We start from the raw sequence: 17,350 nt of genomic DNA on the forward strand, positions 1-17,350 counted from the left end.
TGCCTGGTACCCCGAGGGATGGGAAAGTAACTTGATTCAGTTCCTGAAATACGGATTTTGGCTATTGGAGATATGTACAGAGTTTGTAAAGCCAGGATAAATTCGGGCGCTATCCCCTTCCAATGCAGGACTGCCCATAGGTACCCCCAGGAGACCCTGTCGAACGCCTTCTCGGCGTCCAACAGGATCACCCCGAGGGGGGAATTTGTCATCTGGGCCCAGTCTAAAAGGGCGATGACCCGCCTGATGTGATCGGTCGTATCTCTACCGGGGATAAACCCGTGCTGACGGATAGAGACTAAGGGGGAAATTATTTGCACAAGACGAAACGCCAAGACCCTTGAGTAAATTTTACTGTCGGTGTTTATTAATGCTATGGGCCGATAAGATGCTGGATTTAGTTCATCCTTACCCTTCTTTTTAATAGTACGAACGATAGTCGACTGCCGCCAGGAGTCAGGAATAACCCCCATCTGGGCAAGTTGAAAGACTTCCAGCATCTGCTGCTTAAATAGATGTGAAAAAGTCTTATAAAATTCAAGATGAATAAGGTCAGGCCCCGCTGCTTTACCAATAGAGAGAGATTTTATAGCAGCTACGATTTCTTCCCAGCTAATAGGTTCAGCAAGAATTGAATTCTGATCAGGAGAAGGCGTCTGGGTGTCGAGGGATTTAAAAAAGTGGTCTAGCTGTTTTTTTGGTGCTCAAGTATATTTGGCTCCTCGGTGTATAGCATTGAGTTGAACTCAACAAAAGTATTTAACACTCCACTGGGTGAATCTTGTAATGTACCACATCGATCCTTGACCTTTAATATTTGACTTGCTATTACCCTTTGTTGTAAACGTCTTGCTTAAACCTTTCCAGAAGTTTCACCCAGCTCATACATTGAAGAACGGAATTGGAAATACTTAGCAGCTATGTCCTTTTTTTTTTTTTTTTTTTTCAATGTTAATAGGATCGTTCATTATCCATCATACATATGGGTGATACCACAGGCCCAGCGGAGCGTGGGGTGACGCTTACTTAACCATCACAAGGACCTAGGTCCTGTGCTCCGACTACGGGGAGTGGGGTAGGGGGGGGGAAATGGGTGGTTGGCTGTGTCCAGCACGGGGTAGGGAGGGTGGGAAGGGGGGTGTACTGGGTGGTGTTGTGGTGGGTTCAAGAGGTGATCGGCTTTATTATTAATATTTGTGGCAGGATGATTTCAAATACATTCAAGATGTTAATGACTTGTTTATTTCTCAAGATACGTTGTCGGTATATATTTTATAATCTCTTAAACTATATGTTAGATATATTTCTCCTTTATTATTACCAATGGCAAACCGTAGACTGACGTGCGCAACCTGGAATATTTGTGGATTAAATGATTCTAAGAAGCGTAGGATTTTTTACAAGTTGCTACAGGTGATGCAAGTGGACTTAATTTGCTTGCAGGAAACTCATATCTCTTGGGGCAACCGTCATTATCTTAAATTTCTGGGTTATGATTTAGTGGCCTCCACCTGACAAGCCTCCACTATTAGGGGTGTGGCTATTATTTCAAAAATTGGGGTTACGCGAGATAAAAGGCTTAAGCAAGATAACTCAGGAAGATGGTTAATTGCTGAATTACTTGTCAACAAATCTTTGCTTTCGGTATGTTCCATTTATGCATCTAATTTGGATGACCCGCAGATCCTGATGGATTTAAATGTAGAATTAGTCACCTGGCCACACCCGTTAATTTTTTGCGGTGACTTTAATATTGATATTCCTAGTCGGTTAGATATTATTAAGCACACTGCCTATGTCGGGCGGAAGCCCCAGGTTTATAAAGCACTTCGCACTCTACTCTTTGAACATAGGTTGGTAGACTTATGGCATGTTCACTATCCAGCTTATGATGGGTTCACCTTTTATTCAATACCCCATCAAAAGATGGTTCGTATTGATTTTGTTTTCACTTCTCCTGAAGTTCTGGGGTCCATTAAGGTCCGAATCGATCCTCGGACTATATCCGATCATAATCCTATAGTTTTTAGTTTTTCATGGGACCGCCCTGTTCACCAAATAAGATCATGGACCTTTGATAGAGATCATGGAGTATTGATAACCGGTAATTACCATTTCAGCGGAGATTTTAATTGGAGATTGAGTGATCTGTGTAAGAAACGTTTTGATTTGATTGATGAAGAGTGACAACTCAGGGCAATCATAAAACATATGAAGAGAATCAGCAGATGGAAATTTACATCTTGCACATGATGAACTTTTGCCCTCAGTGACTGTCCCCCATCTGACAAGTTTTGCTGGAGTATAATAAAGATTGAACATGGCCATGTAGCTTTGAGTGCGAAGAGTACCAGAGACAAAAACCGTCCTAGCTAACATCAATGGAAGTTTTAAATCGATGGAGGGTACTCCGAATTTAACCGCCCATTTGTTATTATCTTCCAGTCATCTGGGAGTTGAGAGAAGAGTTTGATATAATGTACCGATTTTAGCTTTCCTTTTGACTAGTTCAAATATCAAAATTTTGTCAAAAAATGTATGGTTTTCTAAAGATTTTTTATCGAAAAAACTTCTGATTTGTAAGTATTTAAAAAAATGATTAGACTGTAATTGGAATTTGTATTTCAAAGAAGAAAAAGAAGCCAACAGGCCAGAGTCAGCAAGGTCTCCTATATCCCTCAGGCCTTGGAGGCCCAGATGGAAACTACTCCATCTTGAAATATCACTGGAAGTAATCCGGAAGCATTCAGTGGTGTGTAATAATTAAGCTTAGGAATGGAAGAGAGACGACGGATTTTTTGCCAGATCGTAAACAGGGCCCATGCAACCTTGAACCTCGTTTTTTTTAAATAGCTTGGCTCAAGGATACGTGTTAGTATCCCTTTTGTGGCATCACCTAATGCAATTGAGTATATTGATGGGGCCAGATGCGGCGATAACTCCACAGTCTTCCCTAATAGTGGAAAGGCGAATTGCTGGATCATAGCTGCCCAGTAATAATAAACTAAGTTCGGAACTGACCAGCCCCCACGTTCCTGCGGAAGACAGGTCCATTTAGCAGCTCGTCTTGGCTTACGGTATGCCCATAAAAACCTTTGGCAAATCCTTTGTGCTTTTATTAAAGTAAAATTAGAAATTAATAATGGAATAGATCTAAATGAATATAAGAATTTTGGGAGAACCAGCATTTTAAGAACGTTACAACGCCCAAATAAAGAGAGATGAAGATGATTCAACCGTTCTAGCTTGTTGTGAAGCAAATCAATAACAGGTAAATAATTCAAATCAGAAATCTGATTAACTTCAGCCGAGATCTGAATGCCAAGGTATGTTGCCTGTGTACTAATAAGAGCAGACGACGTTGGCATAGCCGATGTTTGCAGTATTTGTGTTTTTGTGATGTTTAGCTTATAGCCTGAAATTAGGCCAAATTGAGCTGCTAGAGTCTCCAATGCCGGAAAAGAAACAGTGATATTGTCTGTTAATACCACTATATCATCGGCATATGCCAATGCCTTATACTCAATACCATGGACTATAATTGGAGAGATATTTTGAGATTTTTCTATCAAAGAAAGAAAAGGATCAATAAATAAGGCAAAAAGGAGGGGGGAGCAGGGGCATCCTTGCCTGGTACCCCGAGGGATGGGAAAGTAACTTGATTCAGTTCCTGAAATACGGATTTTGGCTATTGGAGATATGTACAGAGTTTGTAAAGCCAGGATAAATTCGGGCGCTATCCCCTTCCAATGCAGGACTGCCCATAGGTACCCCCAGGAGACCCTGTCGAACGCCTTCTCGGCGTCCAACAGGATCACCCCGAGGGGGGAATTTGTCATCTGGGCCCAGTCTAAAAGGGCGATGACCCGCCTGATGTGATCGGTCGTATCTCTACCGGGGATAAACCCGTGCTGACGGATAGAGACTAAGGGGGAAATTATTTGCACAAGACGAAACGCCAAGACCCTTGAGTAAATTTTACTGTCGGTGTTTATTAATGCTATGGGCCGATAAGATGCTGGATTTAGTTCATCCTTACCCTTCTTTTTAATAGTACGAACGATAGTCGACTGCCGCCAGGAGTCAGGAATAACCCCCATCTGGGCAAGTTGAAAGACTTCCAGCATCTGCTGCTTAAATAGATGTGAAAAAGTCTTATAAAATTCAAGATGAATAAGGTCAGGCCCCGCTGCTTTACCAATAGAGAGAGATTTTATAGCAGCTACGATTTCTTCCCAGCTAATAGGTTCAGCAAGAATTGAATTCTGATCAGGAGAAGGCGTCTGGGTGTCGAGGGATTTAAAAAAGTGGTCTAGCTGTTTTTTTGGTGCTCAAGTATATTTGGCTCCTCGGTGTATAGCATTGAGTTGAACTCAACAAAAGTATTTAACACTCCACTGGGTGAATCTTGTAATGTACCACATCGATCCTTGACCTTTAATATTTGACTTGCTATTACCCTTTGTTGTAAACGTCTTGCTTAAACCTTTCCAGAAGTTTCACCCAGCTCATACATTGAAGAACGGAATTGGAAATACTTAGCAGCTATGTCCTTTTTTTTTTTTTTTTTTTTCAATGTTAATAGGATCGTTCATTATCCATCATACATATGGGTGATACCACAGGCCCAGCGGAGCGTGGGGTGACGCTTACTTAACCATCACACAGACCTAGGTCCTGTGCTCCGACTACGGGGAGTGGGGTAGGGGGGGGGAAATGGGTGGTTGGCTGTGTCCAGCACGGGGTAGGGAGGGTGGGAAGGGGGTGTACTGGGTGGTGTTGTGGTGGGTTCAAGAGGTGATCGGCTTTATTATTAATATTTGTGGCAGGATGATTTCAAATACATTCAAGATGTTAATGACTTGTTTATTTCTCAAGATACGTTGTCGGTATATATTTTATAATCTCTTAAACTATATGTTAGATATATTTCTCCTTTATTATTACCAATGGCAAACCGTAGACTGACGTGCGCAACCTGGAATATTTGTGGATTAAATGATTCTAAGAAGCGTAGGATTTTTTACAAGTTGCTACAGGTGATGCAAGTGGACTTAATTTGCTTGCAGGAAACTCATATCTCTTGGGGCAACCGTCATTATCTTAAATTTCTGGGTTATGATTTAGTGGCCTCCACCCGACAAGCCTCCACTATTAGGGGTGTGGCTATTATTTCAAAAATTGGGGTTACGCGAGATAAAAGGCTTAAGCAAGATAACTCAGGAAGATGGTTAATTGCTGAATTACTTGTCAACAAATCTTTGCTTTCGGTATGTTCCATTTATGCATCTAATTTGGATGACCCGCAGATCCTGATGGATTTAAATGTAGAATTAGTCACCTGGCCACACCCGTTAATTTTTTGCGGTGACTTTAATATTGATATTCCTAGTCGGTTAGATATTATTAAGCACACTGCCTATGTCGGGCGGAAGCCCCAGGTTTATAAAGCACTTCGCACTCTACTCTTTGAACATAGGTTGGTAGACTTATGGCATGTTCACTATCCAGCTTATGATGGGTTCACCTTTTATTCAATACCCCATCAAAAGATGGTTCGTATTGATTTTGTTTTCACTTCTCCTGAAGTTCTGGGGTCCATTAAGGTCCGAATCGATCCTCGGACTATATCCGATCATAATCCTATAGTTTTTAGTTTTTCATGGGACCGCCCTGTTCACCAAATAAGATCATGGACCTTTGATAGGAAATTACTACTGGATAAATTATATCATGAACGGATGTTAGTCTGGATCCCTGAGTTCTTTGAAATCAATAGTTCCCCTGCACCGGTTGGCTTAGTCTGGGACACTTTCAAAGCTGCCTTGCGCGGTGAAACCAAGAGAAATGCGTCTTATCGATGGCAAACAGAACAGCAGAATCTCAAAAACAGAGTTGCAGTACTTCAACAAGCGGAGTTAGATTTGAGTACTAGTATTCGTAATGGCGAAGATGTAACAATTCGCCAGAAAGCGGTTGCCCTCGCTAAGGTTTTGTTGCATATGTCAGTGTCTGCTTTGATGCATCCCTGAGTGTTTCAGTGTCTACATTGGTGTATGCCCGGGTGTGTCAGTGTTTGTGTCTGTGTGTGCCTAAGTGTGTTATTTAATGCATTAAAGTTTGGCTGTGTGTATCAGTGTCTGCTGTGATGTATCCCTGGGTGTATCAGTCTACGCATCAGTGTATGCCTGGGTATGTCAATGTATGCATTGTCACATTGTCCCATTAGGCCCGTATAGAAACTGCATTTTACATGCCTTCTCTCCTTAAACGCAATGACATTTGACATACATTTGCTTACATGTCTGTGCAGGATAATATTCTCTGAAACTACATTGCCTAAATGTCCACTTCATAGGCACACTGTCACAATATCTTGAACATTCGGTACAAGGGAGAAAGTTCACTGTGCAAATGTTGTTGTTTGATATTGTCCATTAGGAGACTTAGCTATCACAATAGATTAAACAGTAGCAGCCTGACTGGGAGTACGACATGGCAGCATGGAGCATGTTTATTATATAAACATCATCACCAACTTGTTTAGTTAGAGGATCATTTCACTGACACTGCGAGGTCACTGCATGTCAGAATTCCAGCCCAGCTGATTCATTTTTACCTCTATGAGGGATGTCAGCTCTCTACTAAGACAGGCAGCTTGATGACACATACCCACTGGTAGTTAGATTGCCGGACAGGGATTTGGCATATTGTCCCACCCTAGAAATCCTACAATAGGTAGGTCTAATTAGGACTATAATGTAACAAAGTACTTATATGCATGCATATTTTCTCGATTATAGCACTACGGTTGTTTTATTAATTTTCTTCACCATTGTCGTAATGCTAATGACATTATTCTATTCATTCTTTTGATTATTGCAGCCCATGTTTTTTTATATACAAAAATCACAATGCATCAATAAAATATTGAAATGCCTTGCTTAGTATGTCTCGTATAACTCTTTAGGCATGCATGAGTATCCAAACGAAAAAGTTCAAGATCTTTTACCATGATTTCCTAGGGGGGGGCAGGGTTGTATTGTTCTGAGGTTGCACAATCCATTTGTTATGTTGCCATGTTAGGGGTTCAGATGGTGCACTATGCTTGCAATATTTAGGCCAATATATCCTGGTGGTGTGCCTGGAATCAGTCTTGCATAACCATGACAATGATGTTGTCCAAACAAATGCACAGCTTTAGTTGGTAAAGTATAAACCGTATCACATGGCACCACAAATGTTTCAGCTTGAGTTCTTCTTTAATGTTTCACCAGAGTAGTTTTCTTTTGTGTACCCAAAAAACCCTACTCACCTCTTATACTGAAGGCATTCGTGGTGTTAGGGAAAAATCATTCTCAGCTTAGTAGGTAACCGCGATGTATTGGCTGTAGGTTGTTCAAGCTTGAACTTTTAAAAGGGTCACCCCAAAGTGGTACTCTCTCTGAATTATACATATTCATATGGCTAATGAAGACAAAAGAGCAATTAACATACTAGCAAACTGCAGACATGTGGTTACTCAATTGCTCCAACTATGTGGTCTACCTCTTGAGGTTGGAGATGTTACCTTTGTGGTAGAGGTCCATGAAGCATTCAGGACAGAGGTATTCTGTTAATGGGTTACATTACCAGCAGCAGATGCACGCACAAGAATTTATAATACCTATAGAGTGCCTGACATTCTGGAAAAATACACACCTTATGAAGCACTAGAAATATCACAAACTTACCAAGAACATCAAAATAGGTTTGAAGGAACCCTACCACACTCTACAGATGAAGTTAGACTAGGATCCCTTAGCAATAAGGGAGTATCTTGGCCAGTCTTGGCCAGTTACACACCATGTCCAGACATCACAAATCTGGCAACACCACAATTAAGTACATTGCACATAGGACTAGTCAGAATATACAGATGTTTGACACAGTTTGTTATGCAAACAATGACAATGTATCCTGTGAAGACTGCTCAAGCTGCATATCCACAATTGGCTACACCTGAAATTAGTTCCCGAACAATGAATGAAGTCATGGGTAAAATTCCCATCAGCCGGGAGGAAATTCAGTTCTGGATTGCACAGAAAACAAACCAGCTTAAAGCATTGTTTCCCCATATGGGACCCCAGGAAAAACATAGAATTCTCACAATATGCCTGCCAATTGAGATGGCTCCCCCAGTGAAAGACTGCCACACTGTAACAGTCTTACTGCAGTATATACCAGAAAATATGGTATACCCTCATTAGCTGTTTTGCCAGAAGTGCTTAAACAGATCCAAAATGAGTATGGGGAAACCAATGCAACAGTAGGTAGGGATAATTTGGGAGCCAGACCTAGACAACCACAAATTAGGAGTAATTCTGAAAGAGATAACCTGAAGCAAGCACCAAAATCTTCTAAGAAGAAGTGGGAAAATAGGAAAAATAAAGAAAAGACTAAAACACAGGGTGTGTGTCTTCAACAGGAGTCGACTGAAAAATGCTATAATTAGCGTAGCCATGACAACATTAAAACACCTGAAAGGTATCAGGATAATGATACATGTTCTTCTTGTTCCTTTCAGGATTCATCCGAAAAACCCTAAGAGAGAGGTGAACGGTCAGAGAGCAGATCGGAAGAGTATATGAAACCAAAGTACTCACCACGCTTTGCAGACTTTATAATGAAAAAGGAAGACAACCCTAAACAGTCAAAGCCTCATTTAAAAAAGAATGCAGCTGGATTCAAAGTCAAGAATGCCATGGACATTGAGGACAGAGCTACTGAGTGGAAAGTGGGCTTTGATCATGCTGGACACCATGACAGAAGTCACAATAGTTCACCAGATCCTGATGGATTGCCTAACAGCAGTAGTGTTGAGTGACTATATCCAGGTAGAAACACCGACTATACGAGTGAGTGTCTTGCAACATTTATATGAAATGCATCGCCAAATAGAGGGGGACATACCACGATACATTAAATTTCTCTTTTGGGAGAACTGGTCATTTAGCCATGACATTCTGATGCTCGAAAAGCATTGGCCACCAGAGTTTGTCATGGACTGCCCATAGAGAGAAACAGTAATTTTACCTGCTTTTTCCAACTTCATTCCAGAATCAGTAAAACATTCATACACCAAGGAGTGGGCGTTAGCACAAACGCCAGCATTACACCACAACCATTGGGGGTGGGATGACGGTTCCCCTTATCACATAATACTTGTGAGATAGGTTCCACAACAACAAAGACAACTCTTTTAAAATGAGGCTAAAACAAGTTTGAGAGATCCTCACACAACTAGAATACCAAGTGTAATATAAAGTTCCTCCCCTATGAATAATCCTATGTTTCTAGTAATGAAACCAGACCATTCAAATCTCTTAGTGTTAGATTACAGACACTTGAGCACTGCTGCACATATATGTGCTGTACAAAATGGGCACAGCGTGGCAAAAATAAACAAGATAGCAGCAGTAGAGAGTTCACAGAAAACGTTGCTCTGGGGAAATAGTCCACCTCGGATATCATACTCAAAACTTGTACAAAGCTGGTATAACAGGGGAATTAGACTGCCAAATATTAAAAAATACTACTGGGCAGCACAATTAGCTGCCATTAACCATTGTATTTATCAACCTCAGAATGATCCAGCCTATGCTATGGATAGGTCGCTGTTGCCCAGGAGTAATCACACACAGGCACTATATTCCAGACTCAGGGAACGTGGGCTGACAGGCCCTACATATCACACAGTACAGGTGTGGCATATGGTACAGAGGAGCATGGGAATCGGAACAACTGGGATCCCTTTGGAGATAGGAGGGTTTTGACAAATGGGACACTATAGGGATATCCTGGGTGGGAGATCTTTGGAAAAAAGGGGATGTAAAGCCCCTTTGCGACATTACAGCGAGACGATGAACTGCCAGAGACCGAGAGATTCAAATATTTGCAGGTGCGTCATGCTTTGAAGGCGGTGGTCCCAGTAGGAGCGACCCCTCCAGAGGCCTCGCCTCTTGAGGATAGACTCCTGGGTGTATATATGCCATGTAAGGCAGTTTCCTTAACTTATTCAAAGCTGATTAACAACTTCCCGCATTCCCTCCAGCAGCTCCGTGAAAAGTCAGAACAAGACTTGTCGGAGTCAGAGGAGGAGGAGTGGGTGGAGGCATTGGGATCGCCAAAGGAGGTAGCGATATCTTCAAAATTGAAATGAGTACAACTGAAAATACTACCTAGAATCTTTCTCACTGGGCCAGCCTTGGTCAAGATGGGTTATAGAGTAGACCCTAATTGCAGAAGACAGTGTGGCTGGGAGGGTATAATTCTGCATATTATATGGTAATGTCCGGTCATCAGTGGGTACTGGAGAGCTGTTGTCCGGTGCCCGGTGTAAGTATTGGGAGAGTGTTTGGAACCAGAGCCTAAAAGGTGTTTGCTAAATGTGTGGGAACCAACAGACTTGGGAAATAGAGATAGAACATGGGTGTCTTTGGGAGAGGTGGTTGCTAAAAGAAAAATAGCAAGAAAATGGGGGCCACAAGTAAAGGAATGGTAAAAAGATATGGACTGATGTATGTTCATGGAGAATACAGTCTATGTGTCCAGGGGGTGCCCAAAAAAGTGCATATAAACATAAGGTAAATGGAATGCCTACAGGGGAGAAATATGTGTTCCGCCCAGATTGCCAACACAAGCCTCCTCAGAAGATCCAGACATATGAAAGGCATTAACAGCCTAATTGAGGATGAGGACTATTTATTGCAATTGACCCATCTGTCCCATGCTAAATTTAATGGAGAATTGAATAGTGTACTGATCGTGAATCTGTACTGTTATCTGTTGTACTTAATAATTAAAAAAAATATATATAGTGCATAAACACTACAAAACTACACTAGACAGCTCAAATGGAATTTTCTGTCAAAATCTAGTGCCTGAAAGTAGGTATTTGACAGCATTCTGTGCGCTTAGTTCTCAAAAACAGTTCTGTCAATTATTGCCTCTAGGGTATAGGAACAGCATAGGTTTGCTCTGAGCCTGGGTTACAGAAATTTTTCAAACTGTTGATGACCAGGCATTGTCCTTTGTCGACGACATATACTTAATGGACGATGAACTTTCATCTAACATGGCTCGAGTGGATCACATTGTTTTGGGATTTGCTCACCTGGGCTATAAACAGAGGGGCAGATCTACAAGGAAGTGCCACAGCGTGACACTGCAAGCGCCATGCTGCTGCACTTCCGATGCACAGGGATGCAACATATTTACAAGAAAATGTCACATCTCTGTGCTTCTCCCCGCGCTGGCACACAAACTGCATCCATGTGTTGGTGCAGGCACCCTTGCACCATGGTGCAAGGATGCCTGCGTCATGGGGAGATTGTTTTTGTGCAGGAAGGGGCACCTTCCTGCACAAAAATCAATGTGTTCTGTAGAATGCAGCATGCATTGAAGGAGGAAAAAACTAGGAGAAATGAAAATATTTCTCCTTGTTGCACCTCACTAGGCTACCTCTAGGGTGGCATAGCATTCAGACGCATCTCCAGATTCACGATTTCTCATAAATCTGGAGATGTGTCTTGTTCCACGGGTGTTGTGTGGGAACACCCACAGCAACATCCATGGAGCGCCCCTTCAACGGAAAGTGCTGCGTGTGAAGGGGCCGTATTTACAAGGAGAGAAAAAGTCACGCAGGGTGGCTTTTCCTGTCCTTGTAAATATGGAGGAGCCCTCTGCGCCACCAGTATGTCATGAAGAGTGGCGTACTGGTGGCGCAGGGGGTTTTTAAATCTGCCCCATAATTTCAAGAAATCAAAAATTGCCTACATCAGTGTCCTGTTTTTGGGATACGAGCTATCAACTGAAGGCAAAAGTCTTGCAACATACCACCTAGTGAAGTGTGCACTTATACAGCCACCAAATGTAAATGTAAAGTGCGAACAATTACCCAAGATTGTCAAGGCGCTGGGGGTCGTAGGGAAAAATAAGTGAGCTATTGCCCAGAGTCAAATGGTGCTGGGCTGATCTCCCGCTGGCTACAGGGATTGAACTGTGAGCCCCCTGGTTCTGGAGTCAGTCGCCCTGGCCGCTGTTCCACATCTCTTCCATGTTGAAAAACCTACACTCCATATTTGGTTTCTTGCATTTTGGCAGAATATACACTCTAGATTACTCAGAATGGGTAACACCATTCTATGACTTGATTAGTCTGTACTTTTCAAGCACACATTGGACAACTGAGCACACACAAATACTATGTTCAGTACAAGCTGACATATTAACTTCCAAACATTTACACACAAGAGTAAACACCCCAAACCTGATGATCTGTATAATGGAAGGGGCAAAAGGTTTCATTGGCTATGGGGAAATACATTATTATTGTGTTGGCCATGGTACTATCTCGAATCGACTATGGCAACATCATTTATAATGGGGCCCCTGCTTATGCTTTTCACCGTTTGCAACTTGTACAGAATCAAGCGGCCCGCTTGATCCACGGCCTACCCAAACATCATCGAGCCACTCCATTGCTCAAAGCACTGCATTGGCTTCCGGTGAGAGAGCGTGCTCTCTTTAAACTGGGCTGCCTCACTTTCCAGGCTAGGTCGGGAACCGCCCCTGAGTTCATAAGCTCTGCTATAAAATCTTACCTTCCAAGCCGTGAACTTCGTTCCACCCATATGGCCTTGTTGGCCATTCCTCGCTTTAAGAAACAGAAGTCTGGCGGAGCAAAGTTCGCTGTTCTCGCCCCGCTCTTTTGGAATTCCCTTCCTGCTGCCCTTCGCACTTCTCCCTCCTATGCACAGTTTCGGAAGGACCTCAAAACCTTCTTATTCCTGCGCGCCTACAATGTCTAGTCTCTCTCTGCTGACGGCCGCCGCATTATCCAAAGCGCCATGAAACCGTATGGTATAAGTGCGCTCAATAAATGCTTTTAAATTCAAATTATTGTAGTGACTCCTGTTCTAGCCTTAGAGGCTAATGTTCCAAATGCAAACACTCCACATCCATAATGGACCAATGGGCAAATCTCTTACAGCAACATGAGCAGATTACATATTTTACTCATCACTACAAACACAAGCATATCTGCAATATGAACATGAATATCCTCTGCCTAATTAAGTCATGTCTCTTGAGCAGTGCGATTACATGATCACTGCTGATGGTTCTGCCGAGCCTGTCGTAGGGACCAAGCCCCAATATTCTGATGCATGTGCCTCAGTTAAGGGTTGCATACAGGATGGAGAGTTCTACCCCGAAGAAACCTATCCTCAGTCACTTGGTGACTGCAGTGCACAGCTGGCCAAACTAAAATCCCTAATTTTGGAACTTGAGAATACAGATCCCAGGATCCCCAGACTTATCGTGTGTGATTCATATTAGTGTGTCCAGTCTTACAATGAATATCTAAACTACTGGAGTCAGAATGGATTCAGAGACTACAAAGCGTACACAATAAAGCACAAGTTGCTTTGTGGACAAGGGGCTAAGCAAAAAGCATGCATCCCACAGACTCATGTGATTCGCACCTTGAGTCATCAGTGTGTAGAAATCCACTTTGCAGGGAACTGCATGCTGATTAAGCAGCAAAAGCAACAGTGCAAACTGTTACAGTTTTCCAACAAAAGACTGCCAGCTAAGTGTGCAAAACATTCCATTTGCTCATATTTCTGGAGTAGGGGATAGCGTAATATCAAATTCAGATCAAAGGTTTGCTTTAATAATAGCAGCACATGAGGGCCTAGGATCTGCACATGCAGGGCTTGCAGTTACAATGTCATTATTTCAGCAACGCTATTGGTGGTGAGGCCTATACAAACAGGCTAAGGACTTTGTCCCTAAATGTGACATCTGCCAGCAGATGAAGGGTTCCAGTAGCAAGCCCACCACAGACCTCTCTATTGATCTCCGATAAGTCTCTTGCTTATGTTTACCGGGACCACTGTAGTCCCTTACAAGTGGATGAGGCTTACAAATACATCTTGTTTGCAGTGAATTCCTGCTCTTGATTCCTATGGGTTTGGCCACAGTGCTGGGCTGATGCCCAAACTGTTATAAAAGATCTGCAAGTTTTTATCTGGGCATGCGCAGTAGCCACATTCCATTCAGACAAGCGTCTGGTGTTTGTCTCTATGGCTTACAGATACACCATGGGTGTGACTGTGCAGTATTTCTCCCCCTATCATCCTGAGGGAAACGTGGTAGAGGGGAGAAAGCAGTTTTTATTAGCTGTGGTATTAGGTTCAGTTTGCAGTTGGGTTCACCACCTTTATGAAGTTCAGAGAGCCCTTAACAATTTGCTTAGAAAATCCCTGGGTGGTCGGACAACCTATGAGATCCTGTTGGGGGTTAAGATGTGGGTTCCAGACCTCGAGTGTCCCAGCACAGTGGTGGCAAAAACTCCTTTTGACATCAATGAACATTTGGAAATTTTACAGGAACTAAAAAACTTCTGGTATGCACAGAGTAATGTCTAAGTAAAACGTACCACCACTGGAGAAATGAAGGAAGCCCCAGTAACTCCTGGATGGATTCCAAAGATTGATGATCTTGTCTGGGAGAAGATTGTGGAATACAGGCCTGTAATGATACATTTAGATCTCCCCTGGACCAAGGAATGTACCGTCACTTTCCCAGGGAGAGAATATCAGTTCCAAACTTATGGAATATAACATATACACAGCACTTCCTATGGTGGGCAAACTTTCAACACTCCCCCAAAGGCAAGGCAAGAAAACAATATGTACACAGACTTTGCACATCACTTGCCAGGATTAGACCAACTTCCAATAACACAATTACCTGCTAGAAGGGAATTCACTCATCCTTCTACAACAGAATGCTTGGCCAAGAAGAGTCCACACCTCCTGCTACAAGGAAAAGACGAATTGGTATATCTGGGATGTATTTATTAGTAAATAGCACCACACAGTAAGCCAAATGCACCTAACATAGCAGACTCTAACACATCAATAGTATGATTGAAACACAATCAATGCAAATATATATATATATATATATATATATGTAGAAATGTATATGTATGTATATAAGAATCAGAAATAAGAAGGAAAGGAGAGAATCAGTAAAGAATCAAGAGACAGTTAGTAGCAGAGACACCTCACGTAATGCTCCATCATTTCACCCCACTTTGTTCAAGTGGAGTCCATTGCTTGAACCGGGCGAAAGCTCAGAGGTGAGACCAGCCTCCACTCTTCCGTGACAGCACGTCTGCTCCACGGATGAACTTCTACCAGGCCAGTGTTGGCTCCCCTTTTTAATACACATTCAAAACACAGTGAAGCTTCTAGCAAGCTCCGCCCCCTAGTTCTCATGAGAGCCCGTACCTGCTTGCTCCAAGGTCACAGCAATGGTTGATCAGGCCCTTGCTATGGCTACGAGTCAAACCATGTACATTCCTCTGATAAGAACCAGTTCTCTCTAGTCAGTAAAAACAGGAGGAAAGCAAAACATGCCCTCTTCTTCGTGCAGGCACAGAAAATGGCTTCAGCATGAAAATGGAGTTATGTAAGCCATGCACACAAAGGCCCAAAGCAAGATGGAATCAGAAAAACAAGGATGACATGAAACCATGTCAAAGGCACCTATAATTCTCATCCACACAACTTACAAGCACCACTGTGCACACAGAAAAGTTTGAAGCAAGGTAAAGTCAGAAGGCAGAATGACATTAGACCACGTCAAAGCCAATAGGTCAAAGTCATCATTCACCTAACCCAAATAACATTATACACTTAATCCCTCAGTATACAACATTGAGCACATGTGTGCACCACCACCCACAAGACTGCACCTCAACATCCCATACCTTCTATTCTCGGAAAGACTATTCCACTAAAAGACAGAAGAAAAGCAGGCATATGCAAACCCATCCTACATTAAGCCTAAGGTGACATAACACACTTAAGTCAATTCAAAATGGTGGTGGTTGAGGGTCATCATAGGGTGTCAGACCACAAAAGTAGCTCATTCACAACAAGGCCATGATATGGAGTGCCTGTACCTGTCTTGGCAGTTGATGGTACCAGAACTATTCTTTCACTGCCCCCTGGCGATTGCAAAAACAAATGATTTGTGTTGATAGATCACATCAAACCACATGTGTCTGGTTCTGCACAGTAGGCCAAGAAGGCTCCTAAGTAGTTACCTGTCTCCTCCCACTACCCTACAGGAAGTCCCATTGGAAACTTTGATAAGTGATGAAGCTTCTTTTCCCAGGTTGAGGAGAGCTAGAAATACAATATTACTTGTACCAGCATCAACAACAACCATACAATCATCTTGTACGGAAACACAGATTTTGATTCTGAAACCTAACATAGAAGGTGTCTATATCAACATACCACAATTCGAGTCAACTCCCAGTTCTACACATCCTCAAAGAATTGCCAAAGTAGATTGAACAGCCTCAGACTACTTCATCAACTTTGATAACTTCCCTTCAGATTCAGCTGATCCGCCTTCACCTCCACCTCCACCTCTCGGAGGTAGATTGCATAAATTCTACAATTGGCTGAAAAAGATGTACTTCGTTCGTTCATGGAAATACCTTTGGACTATAACTTCATTACTTTTCCTCTTCCTGTGGGTTGGTTTTGTGACAGTCTTTTTCCTGCTTTTGAATGGACCCTATCTCCCAGAACATTCTGCTGTTGAACTGATACACTTGGTTTTAATGCTCCACTCTTCATCACACAAAGTGCAAAGAGACCTTTCCCTGGTGAACATTTCTGCTGTTCTGGTTCCTGATCCAAATGTTTGGGATAAGGTATTGTATGATATATTTAAACCAACTGAAATGTTGCAAATGCCATATCCATTTCCCATTTCTGTGAATGACATTATCACCCGTAGTACTATCTGTGATGGTTGGGACATCGATATAATGCATGAAATGCTAGATGATCTAGAACATTGAACTGTTTTTAATTTGAAAGAAATGTATGATGGAACAACTAATTAATTATGAAGAAATTCCCTGTTTACAACATTATGGTCACCATTTGCGGCATAAAGCAAGCACAACATCTATTTAATTTTACACAATGGAAACACTGCCATACACCACCACATCGTAGTTCAATAAGCCTTTGAACAAATGTTTGCATATTTTTCACATCACAATTCAACTGACCTGGGGTCTTAATATTATAAGCTCACACAATCACAAGCTAAGAAAAATATTCTCACTGATACCAACATGATTTATTTGGCATCTTTTCTTTCTCAGTTGTCCACACAAGTGTTTGGCTTTCGGAGGGACATGGTTGATTTAAAATCCATTGGGGGAATGAAGGATTGGCAGGTTCAGGGGAACAAGACATTATTCAAA

This window comes from Triturus cristatus, chromosome 2_2, assembly GCF_964204655.1.
Source record: "Triturus cristatus chromosome 2_2, aTriCri1.1, whole genome shotgun sequence".
Lineage (NCBI taxonomy): Eukaryota > Metazoa > Chordata > Amphibia > Caudata > Salamandridae > Triturus > Triturus cristatus.